This window comes from Schistocerca cancellata, chromosome 4, assembly GCF_023864275.1.
Source record: "Schistocerca cancellata isolate TAMUIC-IGC-003103 chromosome 4, iqSchCanc2.1, whole genome shotgun sequence".
Taxonomy (NCBI): domain Eukaryota; kingdom Metazoa; phylum Arthropoda; class Insecta; order Orthoptera; family Acrididae; genus Schistocerca; species Schistocerca cancellata.
In genome coordinates this window covers 701779743-701792002 of record NC_064629.1, presented here as the reverse complement: position 1 = coordinate 701792002, position 12260 = coordinate 701779743, and the positions used below count along the sequence as shown (strand labels likewise).

The 12260-nt window shown below is 47.4% G+C and overlaps 1 protein-coding gene across 2 annotated transcripts in view; it reads left to right on the top strand.

The window, feature by feature from the left end:
• The window catches only part of LOC126184867 (uncharacterized), a 516759-nt gene that overhangs the window by 446437 nt on the left and 58062 nt on the right, over window positions 1–12260 (top strand). The window lies entirely within an intron of this gene.

The following is a 12260-nucleotide window of genomic DNA, read 5'->3' as shown; positions in this document are numbered from 1 at the left end:
ACTTCCTCTCGCAATAAAGGTACAGCAAAGAAGAATTACAATGGAGCACAATCTCTTAATTGGAAACGATAGGCAAGGTAATCGACAGCGCCCTTGTCAAAGATACCGTCCCGGTTGGTTGGTTTGGGGAAGGAGACCAGACAGCGAGGTCATCGGTCTCATCGGATTAGGGAAGGATGGGGAAGGAAGTCGGCCGTGCCCTTTGAAAGGAACCATCCCGGCTTTTTCCTGGAGCGATTTAGGGAAATCACGGAAAACCTAAATCAGGATGGCCGGACGCGGGATTGAACCGTCGTCCTCCCGAATGCGAGTCCAGTGTCTAACCACTGCGCCACCTCGCTCGGTTACCGTCCCGGCATTTGCCTTAAGCGATTAAGGAAAATCACGGAAAACCTAAATCAAGATAGCCGAACAGGGATTTGGACTGTCGTTCTCTCTAACGTTAGTCCATTGTATTAACCACAGCGCCACTTCACTCGATATGAAGGTTCTGGTGACAGATTGATCTGTAGCATAGGCCGAGGTTTAGGGTAGGTTGGAAGATCAAAATTTGCTTCTAAGTTGGTGAAGCCAACGAACATATCACTTAAAAGGAAACAGTGTCTGGCCGAGCGGTTCTAGTCGCTTCAGTCTGGAACTGCGCGACCGCTACGGATGCAGGTTCAAATGCTGCCTCGGGCGTGGATGTGTGTGATGTCCTTAGGTTAGTTAGGTTTAAGTAGTTCAAAGTTCTAGGGGACTGATGACCTCAGAAGTTAAGTCCCATAGTGCTCAGAGCCATTTTTGAAACAGTGTCTCGGAATGTAAGTTTTGGAGACGGACTGATCTGTAGCGTGGTCCGATGTTTAGGCTAGATAAGAAGGTGGTAATTTCGATGTGAGTTGGGGTAGCCAACGAATGTATATGTAAAAATAGGCTTTTTTCGGAATTCATAGAGACTTCGGAGTTACATCGACGTGAGAAGATAACAATATTCTTTCGTCTCTTGGCATGAAAATCTAGTCTGCCCGCTGATATGTCATTTGCTACGTAGAACCAGCAGCTGACACACCCCCTTATGTTCCCATCATGCCCCACGGCCAGCGCTGACAACATTGCCCTACGAAACATATACACTATATGATCAAAAGTGTCCGATCATCTATTAGTCGACATCAATAAGGAATTTGTACATCCCTCACCTTTATGACGGATTTAACTCGACTGGGGAGACTCAATGAGGTGTTTGAATGTATGTGGCACCACATTCTTCCTCAAGAGCCGAAAACCAGAGAGACAGTGATGTTGGACGCTGCTCTCCACATCGAAATCGACGTTCTAACTAATGCTAGAGGTGTTTCATTGGGTTCAGGTCGGGACTCTGGGCAAGCCTGTCCATTTTAGGAATGTCATTGTTCACAAACAATTGCCTAACAGATGCTGGTTTATGACAGGTTGCACTCTCATGCTGATCCAATAGTTGTCTCCCTAACTGTTGATCTACTGAACTCGGTACACAATGTTGTAAAAAATGTTCAAATCCTGCCGAATTTAGCGGTTTCTAAAGGGCAATACGGGGACTATACCCAAATCATGAAAAACACCCCCATACTGTAACACAACTTCCTCTGTACTTCACTGTTGGTACTACGCATGATGGCAGGTAATGTTCAGCCATTCACTATCCAGTGGCGTCACTCTTTACACCACCTCAAGCGTCGCTTAGCACTGAGTGCTGGCTTATGAGGGGCTGCTCGTCCACTGAACCCGATTGTTTTTAACTCCCTACGCACAGTCATTGTACTAACTGGACTGCTAGCAGCATTTTGGAACTCACGAGCGATTCCTCCCGCTGATTTAGTGCGATTTTTTACAAGCAGCCTCCGCAGTGCTCGGCAGTCTCTCTCTGTCAGGAACATTTGATCTACCTGGCCGCGGTTTAGCTGTGGTTGTTCCTTCACTTTTGCACTTCATCAACAGTCGATTGGGGCATCTGTAAAAGGGCTGAGATGTCCTTAATGGAATTTTTACGCGCGTGCCTTTCAATGACTAGTCCGCGTTCGAAGTCACTGAGGTCCCCTGCTTCCCTATTGACATAACAGTTTTACCCACCTCCTTTTATACTGGCAGGTCCGCCTCTCGCGACGTCTGGTGGTCAGTTCTGCATTACATTGGGATGTCTAGTTATTTTTAATCAGAGAGGGTAAGTATTACACTGGTCCCGAGCGAGACTTTCACGCGAGCGGCAATCCACCACACAACTCAGCAGTTTCCCCATTCCCGCATCGATGGCGCTGTGGTCGGTCCAGTTATGACATCGATTATTGCGTGAAAGGCAGACAGTGCGGTAGTAAATTGTGTAACGTGCGAAGCCGATGTTCGTCTTCGATAACTCACGTGATAATGTCTGGCCGGCCGCGGTGGTCTAGCGGTTCTAGGCGCTCAGTCCGGAACCGCGAGACTGCTACGGTCGCAGATTCGAATCCTGCCTCGGGCATGGATGTGTGTGATGTCGTTAGGTTAGTTAGGTTTAAGTAGTTCTAAGTTCTAGGGGACTGATGACCACAGATGTTAAGTCCCATAGTGCTCAGAGCCAATATTTTTGATAATGTCTGGCAGATGCCCTAACGAAACATCGTGCGTGGTAGTAAACGATGACTGGATTCACTTCCGAAAATGAAGGAAGCTAAATGAATTAAAATTCGTGCCACGGCCGGGACTTGAACTCGGGTCTCCTTGCTTACTAGGCAAGTTTTTACATATCTTCAGCTTATTTTCCCCCTAAATCGTCACTATTTCCAAGACTCTCCGGCACTGGAATAACACCCCAGCGTTGGACGTAATGGAGAAATCCTGTACCTCAGGTAATCGTACAAATCTTGTAATTAAATTTTCCTCGAGACATTTAAGTCTCATAGTTATCTGCGATAATGATGTCTCACATATCCTCAGCTCATTTCCCCCCTAAATCGTCTCTATTGCCAGGGCTCTACGACACTGGAATAGCACTCCTTTATTTGAAGTCATGGTCGTTTTATTCAGGTTCAATCATTATCGTAGATAAATATGAGACTTAAATGTCTCGAGGAAAATTTACTTTTAAGACCACTTCCGAAACATCATCGGGTGGACCATTAATAGCTACGACGGTTGAAGGCAACACTCGATGAATGGAAAAGGAAGTAACCAGAAGAGCAAACAGTGGCCTGGAGCTCTTCTGAAAAACTACTGTATTCATAATTAAGTTTAACATATTTTAAACGGAAAGTTCATAACAGAATGCTTGACAGAAAAGAGAAGCACCCAGATGGAAAGGTGGAAACGAAATGAAAGTTAACGAGTTGAGAGGGTATGTGATGTTACGCATTTCAGTGATTACAAAATCAATCAAATTTACAAAGGACTTGGCGGTATCATCCTATTTATCAGTATGATGTTGCACCCTCTCTTACCGGAATATATGCACTGATTCGGTTCGGAAGGGTGCCTCCTAATGCAAGATGGCCCACGACTATTGAAACTGCTCCTTGATATCCTGGGATGGAATTTCGTCCGAGCTGTTGCCACGTGTCTTCCGTCAGGGACAGATCTGAGTATCTTACTGGCCACGGGAGTACCTCAACATCACACATATGTTTGTAGATACACGTGCCGTGTGTGAATGAGTATTGTTCTGTTGAAAAATTGCACCAAAATACTGCTACGTGACAGGTAATGTACGAGGACGCAGGTTTTCCGCGACGTATCGTTGTGCCGCCAGAGACCCCTCAATCACTACGAGTCGCGACTTGAAGTCATACCAGATGGTTCCCCACGACAGGAGTAAAACCGCTGTGACTCTCCAAAGCATTGCAAGAATGTGGCCTCTCCCCAGATTGAGGTCTTATTCGCCGGCGATGGCCATCCAGGGTATTGACAACCGGATTCATCGCTGAACGCAACGCGACTCCATTCATCCGCAGTCCATACTTCCCAATCATGGCAATACTCTAAACGCAGCCGTTTGTGCTATGCGTAGGTTGGTAACTTCCTAATTCAGCTGGTATTAGCCTCACACCAATGGTAAGGGATGTCACAGAATGCTGCAGGCAGTCGATTATTTCTTGTCGGACGGCAGGTGCTGATGTGGAGGAGTTAAGATGTGCTTGGTGCACAATAAGGCGAGCCTCCTTTTAGGTTCAAAATGGTTCAAATGGCTCTGAGCACTATGGGACTTAACAACATCTATGGTCATCAGTCCGCTAGAACTTAGAACGACTTAAACCTAACTAACCTAAGGACAGCACACAAACACCCAGTCATCACGAGGGAGAGAAAATCCCTGACCCCGCCGGGAATCGAACCCGGGAACCCGGGCGTGGGAAGCGAGAACGCTACCGCACGACCACGAGCTGCGGACTCCTTTTCGGTGGTCAGACGTGATCGAACAGAACATTGACTACAAGTATGCCTGCTCACACAATCGTATGGAGTTTTGGATCGAAACACTGTCATACCAAAATGTCCCGCAAGTGTGGATATTGCATCATTCGACTAGCTGGCCAAACGGAGACTCGCAACGAGGCCCCTTTCAAACTCCGTCAGATGCTGATAATGCTATCTCACACGAAACTGTGCCGTCTACGTTTCCTTCACAGTGATCACTCAGCTACTGACGCTGTGTACGCCTCTCACACTAATGAGCCAGAACATTATTACCACCGACCTACTATCGGTATAAATCCGTCGCGGAGATAGCACCGTCACCTGGCGAGGAATGCCTGCTAGTCAGATACACGCACGGTGCATTTAGTATCAGTGGACGTGCTGTCCGTGTGTAGAATGGAGAAGGCGCGCGATCTATCTGAGTTTCACCGAAGACATTGTGACGGCCCGAAGACTCGGTACTAGCATTTCGGAAACTGCTCGACTTGCCAGGTGTTCGAGGAATGCTGTGGCGAAACCAAAGTGAATCTATGTCCAGACGTCGTGGGGTTAGGCGGCCATCCTTCATTACAGATGTCGGACGTCGTTGTGCATACTGGTAAAACAGGACAGGCGGTGAACTAACGTCACTTTAATGCTGGCCAGAACACAAGTATGTCTGAACACACAATGCACCGAACACTCTTAACGATGGGCCTCCGCAGTCGGCGACCCATCCATATGCCCGTCTTAACACCACATCGGCAACTACGACTGAAATGGGCACGTGACTGTCGGCGCTGGACATTGTCTCAGTGCCAGAGCGTTGCATGGTCTGATGAATCGCGATACCTTCTTCATCATGCCAATAGGAGGCCGTGATCGGTCATCTCTCAAGGAAACAGCTGCTTGAAGCCTGTCCTGTGGCCGGCCGGGGTGGCCGAGCGGTTCTAGACGCTACAGTCTGGAACCGCGCGACCGCTACGGTCGCAGGTTCGAATCCTCGGGCATGGATTTGTGCGATGTCCTTAGGTTAGTTAGGTTTAAGTAGTTCCAAGTACTAGGGGACTGATGACCTCAGAAGTTAAGTCCCATAGTGCTCAGAGCCATTTGAACCATTTGAACCTGTCCTGCGGAACGGAAACAAGCTAGTGGCGGCTCCTTTACGCTCTGGGGGACATTCACGTAGGCATCCCTGGGTCCAGTGGAGCTTCTGCAAGGGACCGTGACGGCCAAGGAGGATCGTGTACTGTTTGCAGACAACGTATATCCCTTCACGACGATCATGCTTCCCGACGCCAGTGGCATTTTAAACAAGATAATGCACCATATCACAAGGCCAGGAGTGTGTTAGAGTTGTTCGAGGAACACAGTGGCGAGTTCCAATTGATGTTTTGGCTCCCAAATCGCCAGATCTGTAACCGATCGATCACATCTGGAATGGGATTGACCGTGGCGTCAGAGCTCACCAGAGTTTACGTGAATTGCACTTGTCTGTGCAGATGTGGCACCAGTTCCCTCCAACGACCTTCCAAAGCCTCATTGCTTCCGTATCACGACGCCTCACCGCTGTTATCCGTGCCAAACCTGGGCATACCGGCTGTTCAGTGTACATACAGGACCAGGCCTGCTAACAACACTATATACGAATAACACTAGTACACCCTGGTGGCCGTTACACCTGTCATGGATAATTGCAACTCTAATCATTCACATATCAGGCTGCGTTGTGTATATGTACGAAGATTCATTGACATCCGAATATGTCTTCTTGGAACATCACATTTTTGTCAGGGAGTGTACTTGCATGTTAACAATTTTGACTTAATACAGTGGGATATTCGCGGTTAAAGTGAAAACCATCCAAGATCTTAGTGTTACGCAGTGAACAATGAATGGAGAGAAGCTTGCTGGGGATTAGTGTGAGACATAGAAAAACAAACAAATGGATCCGGAACGCGATTGGAGTGGAGAACGTAATTATGAGAATATTGAAAAATTAGACGGAACGAGTGGATCTTGTAGCCAGGCAAATTGGTGGAACGTGAATAAGGGAATTAATGTATCGTAAGCCAAGACGTTGGAAAAGGCCGAGAAGACGACCTATGGATGGTGGGTTGATGACATTAGAAAACCATGCTGCAGTAACATGGACGCTTTCACTGAATACTGTTATCCAAGGATAAGTTGCGTGTGTGTGGTTTCGTAAGATCGCTTCTCTCTGGTGTGAGAGCGAGAAAACTACCTTGATACTTTTGTAACTCTGTGATATTCTTCCCAGTCAGTTCGGCAATTAATAGTAGAGCATTTTAGACTCCATACCCGTATCATTAGAGAACCACGTTGTTGGCACGTAATAGATACACGGTACTTCAAAGTCTTTGTATAAAATCGTTTATCGATCAAGAATCACTTTTGTTAGAGACAAAATGTTCGCTGACGCTTCCCGACGACACTACAGCTTTCGCCGGCACTGGACAACTAAATTTTGCCAAATCTGCATGGTCCGTTATTCAGGTATGCATACAACCTACTCTAGCAAATTTATAGAGTGCTTTTCACCAATAAAATCTTAATAATGTGTGTCTCTAAGCGGAGAAAGCTTTTTTAGAAGCGAATCGGGGACTTTAACTTGGTCGACCTACCACTTTTCACGTTGACAAGATGACTGATTTATAGACAACATACATTGCATGGCCACGACGTAGAGTGCCTACAGCCTACCGCCTCTCAAGAGCATAATCAATACATTTCACAACAGAGTTATATGATCACTTCTTCGAAACCTCGTAATTATTTCCCCACTGCGACGTGTAAGTTTGAATACCTACAACCTTCGTCTGTAATGATGCAAAAGCATCGCGTCCTGCGACGTCCCCTCGTGACGCTTCAGACAGCGCTGTTTCGACACATACGAAAAGAAAGGCTTGATCTCAGAAGCCCATAAGAGGAGCAATATTGGTTAATGATATCACACTGGCACCAAATTTCACTACAATTCTGCCCAACACCTTCGAGGACGTGTCAGAGGATTACAAGATCGTCACAGTCCCTCTTACCCACATTTCATCCCTTGTTTTGACGCCTCCGCGATCGAGGTTTGAAGAGCGACGCTCAGCGTTGAAATAACGCGTTTATCTTACAAGTGACCGAGGAAAACATTTCAGACACACCGCCGCTAGGAATCTACATGAAAAGGCCTCCGGGGTTGGCATAAAGAGCGCCAGTGCCCCTTCCCTGCCGGCCGGAGTGGCCGAGCGGTTAAAGGCGCTACAGTCTGGAACCGCACGACCGCTACGGTCGCAGGTTCGAATCCTGCCTCGGACATGGATGTGTGTGATGTCCTTAGGTTAGTTAGGTTTAAGTAGTTCTAAGTTCTAGGGGACTTATGACCACAGCAGTTGAGTCCCATAGTGCTCAGAGCCAAGCCCCTTCCCTTGAGACGTTGATTCCACACATTTTGCGATATAAAACGACAGTTAACAGTGCGGCGAGAAGTAGTACGACGTTCCTCATAATCTTTGACATCGCTAACGCCCCACGGACGCTTCAGCCCTTCTCTAAGGAGATCGTCGGCTAGTAACTACACTGAATCTGATAGTACCCATTTCCAGTGCAGTGCGACCGCAATTTCTTCTCTGGTGTACAGTGTGGAACCACAACCGTTCAAAACCATTCGACGAAATTGGAACGCGATCCGAAGTATCAAAGGGTGGTTATGTTTTTTCAACCCTCCTGTGGCGTGATCACGGAGGGGTGCGACATTGACACATGCGTGAATAAAACAGCAAAGCGTTCGTCTCAGGCCCACCAGTTAGGCAGTGCTGTCAGTGACACCCGCCTTCGTTTGTTGATCACTGTAAAAATGTATCTGCACAAAAAGATCCCTGACAGTTCTGGCCACCTGTTATTAGGCATGCCGGAGCGGAGACGTGTCAAGTGGTTGCCTAGCTGCGTCACTCGTTTTCTCTGTACAGGTACATTGTTAAAGTGCTGCACAAACGTGGGTGAGTCACAAAAACAACTGCCGAACTAGGGGGGTGAGAGTCTTCGACGGACCCTTTGCCGTTTTATTCATACTTGTCGCATCCCTCCGTGATGACGCCACAGAAAGACGCGAAACAGGCACCCTTTGATGCTTCGGATCACGCTCAAATTTCGTCGAATGGTTTTGAAGCGTCTCGTGTCGTTCTGCTCCGTACACCAGAGCAAAAATTGCCCTCGCAGTGCGATCACATTCATTGGTGTTGCTGGCCCACAATGTCTTTAGATAAAAGTTGAAGTGTCCTTGGTGTATTAGCAGCGTCAAAGATTGTCAAGAACGTCGCCCTGTTGTTCATCACACGGCGAACTGTCGTCTTCGATCGCATAATGTGTGCAGCGCCTCAAGGGAAGGATGTTTTCGTTGTCTCCCTTTATGGCAGGTCTCATGTCGATTCCCAGCTGCGGCGTGTCTGAAATGTTTTCGCGGGTAAGAAAAATGCTTAATTTCAACGCTCGGTGTCGCGGTTTTAACATCGATTGCGGAGACGTCAAAATAAGGGGAGAACTGTGGGTAAGACGGCCTACACATCCTCTGACACGTCCAGGTGGCACTGTTCAGCATTTTGGTGAAGTTTGGTGCCGATGTGACATCATTAACCGACCTTACACCTCACATGAACTTCTGAGCTCTGGCTACCTCACATGAACTTCTGAGCTCTGGCTACCACTCGAATTCAAAAATCTTAGCAGTAATCCACGCGCTTTCAAATCGAAACTGAAGAGTTTCCTCATGGGTCACTCCTTCTATTCTGTCAAAGAGTTCCTTGAAAAATTAAGCTGATTCTTATTGTATTGTTGATTGCTTTTACTTAAACTTATGGACTGACATTTTTCGGGTTCATAAACATTTATTTTTATCTGTTATTACTTTTATGTTGTAATTTCATGTACTGACACGTTCCATGACCTTGGAGATTTGCTCCTCAACTTGTTCCTACGGAACTTGACGTGTAAATAAAATAAATAAAAAACCTTACATCTCACGTTAACGTCTGAGCGCTGGTCTTCTTTTTCGCGCGTGTCGACACTTTGTTTACTAAAGCGTCGCCGGGCCTGAGGGTGACGTCGCAGGGCATCACTCCTTTTCACAAAATATTTTCTTCGCGCGATCGTGAGATGATCACGTATTGTAGAAAAGTTGCGGATATCTGTACCGATGTTAACAATCATTTTTCGACCCTGCATAAGCAGAGAAGATTTGACGGTCAGGAGATGAAAAGGTAACATGCACCTGTATTCTCACAGACCAAGGAGGGGCTGGTGCAAATCTTCTTTCTCGTACTATCCGTGATTTCCTTGCGTCACTTGACTCGCATGCCGGAATGGTTCTCCAATAAAGGCACATATGATTCCTTCCTACACCTCGTTGTATGGGCCCATTATCTGATATCGGTTATGCGTTAAATCTTAATTCCCTCTTCCAAGGCCTGTACATATTGCTTGAAATATTTGCTGTACTTAGTTATCCGCCTGTAACACAACATTTACGTATGACTTTTTTTATAGGTAGAAAAGCAAAGTTCACAACTTTGAGATGCTTCATGATAATCATTTTATCGGTGTTGCCGTCTTATATTACTACACCTACATTTTTCTAAAAAAATAAAAAAGGTAAAATATAGCTTTTACAACGAAACTGATAAATATGTGATAATACTTACTTATATTTTGAATATACACTCCTGGAAATGGAAAAAAGAACACATTGACACCGGTGTGTCAGACCCACCATACTTGCTCCGGACACTGCGAGAGGGCTGTACAAGCAATGATCACACGCACGGCACAGCGGACACACCAGGAACCGCGGTGTTGGCCGTCGAATGGCGCTAGCTGCGCAGCATTTGTGCACCGCCGCCGTCAGTGTCAGCCAGTTTGCCGTGGCATACGGAGCTCCATCGCAGTCTTTAACACTGGTAGCATGCCGCGACAGCGTGGACGTGAACCGTATGTGCAGTTGACGGACTTTGAGCGAGGGCGTATAGTGGGCATGCGGGAGGCCGGGTGGACGTACCGCCGAATTGCTCAACACGTGGGGCGTGAGGTCTCCACAGTACATCGATGTTGTCGCCAGTGGTCGGCGGAAGGTGCACGTGCCCGTCGACCAGGGACCAGACCGCAGCGACGCACGGATGCACGCCAAGACCGTAGGATCCTACGCAGTGCCGTAGGGGACCGCACCGCCACTTCCCAGCAAATCAGGGACACTGTTGCTCCTGGGGTATCGGCGAGGACCATTCGCAACCGTCTCCATGAAGCTGGGCTACGGTCCCGCACACCGTTAGGCCGTCTTCCGCTCACGCCCCAACATCGTGCAGCCCGCCTCCAGTGGTGTCGCGACAGGCGTGAATGGAGGGACGAATGGAGACGTGTCGTCTTCAGCGATGAGAGTCGCTTCTGCCTTGGTGCCAATGATGGTCGTATGCGTGTCTGGCGCTGTGCAGGTGAGCGCCACAATCAGGACTGCATACGACCGAGGCACACAGGGCCAACACCCGGCATCATGGTGTGGGGAGCGATCTCCTACACTGGCCGTACACCACTGGTGATCGTCGAGGGGACACTGAATAGTGCACGGTACATCCAAACCGTCATCGAACCCATCGTTCTACCATTCCTAGACCGGCAAGGGAACTTGCTGTTCCAACAGGACAATGCACGTCCGCATGTATCCCGTGCCACCCAACGTGCTCTAGAAGGTGTAAGTCAACTACCCTGGCCAGCAAGATCTCCGGATCTGTCCCCAATTGAGCATGTTTGGGACTGGATGAAGCGTCGTCTCACGCGGTCTGCACGTCCAGCACGAACGCTGGTCCAACTGAGGCGCCAGGTGGAAATGGCATGGCAAGCCGTTCCACAGGACTACATCCAGCATCTCTACGATCGTCTCCATGGGAGAATAGCAGCCTGCATTGCTGCGAAAGGTGGATATACACTGTACTAGTGCCAACATTGTGCATACTCTGTTGCCTGTGTCTATGTGCCTGTGGTTCCGTCAGTGTGATCATGTGATGTATCTGACCCCAGGAATGTGTCAATAAAGTTTCCCCTTCCTGGGACAATGAATTCACGGTGTTCTTATTTCTATTTCCAGGAGTGTAGATTTGTTTGACACGCACTGCTGAGGTCGAAAAAGGAGGGAGGGGAGGAGAGGGTGGGAGAGGAAAGTAATCACACAGAAACTACCTGTGAAAATGAGTTTGACTCAAAAGAGTGCCAGTAAAGTTTTTCAAAATGGGTCTCAAAGTGAAAAGGTGTGACTTGCGTCCGTGAATAATTAGATCTGCAGCCAAGAGATGGATCCCACACTATCCGTGTTGTCGTAGATGCGAGCAGGTTTAGAGTATATTTCTTTTCACACAGGTTGTCTGTCTACCGATACTTAAAGAAATGTTTTCAGTGTTTGGAGATGACTGACACATGGCTCTGCCACATTCAGATCTTTCGGAGAGTTTCAGGACATATCAGTCTCGAGGATGTTTCGCGGTCGGCCAATGAAGAAAATTTTATCGTGTTGGAATAGTACGAAAATGGTGTCACACCTCCTAACAGGTGAAACCTCGGGAGCATGTACACCATCAACAGACTTAGAGTTGGGAGAAAACATCTGAAATATCAGATTTGATACGAAATCCTAAAAAAAAAAAAAAAAAAAAAAAAAAAAAAAAAAAAAAAAAAAGAGGCACATCTCGTTACGTGGATAACAATTACTGACAACGAAACGTTGTCCTGTAACTATGGTAAACGAACCAATTCGCACCTATAACAGTCCAGATATCCTCGTCTGTGGGAAATAGAATAGTGGCCGTTTTGTTGGTGCAAAGAACAACGAG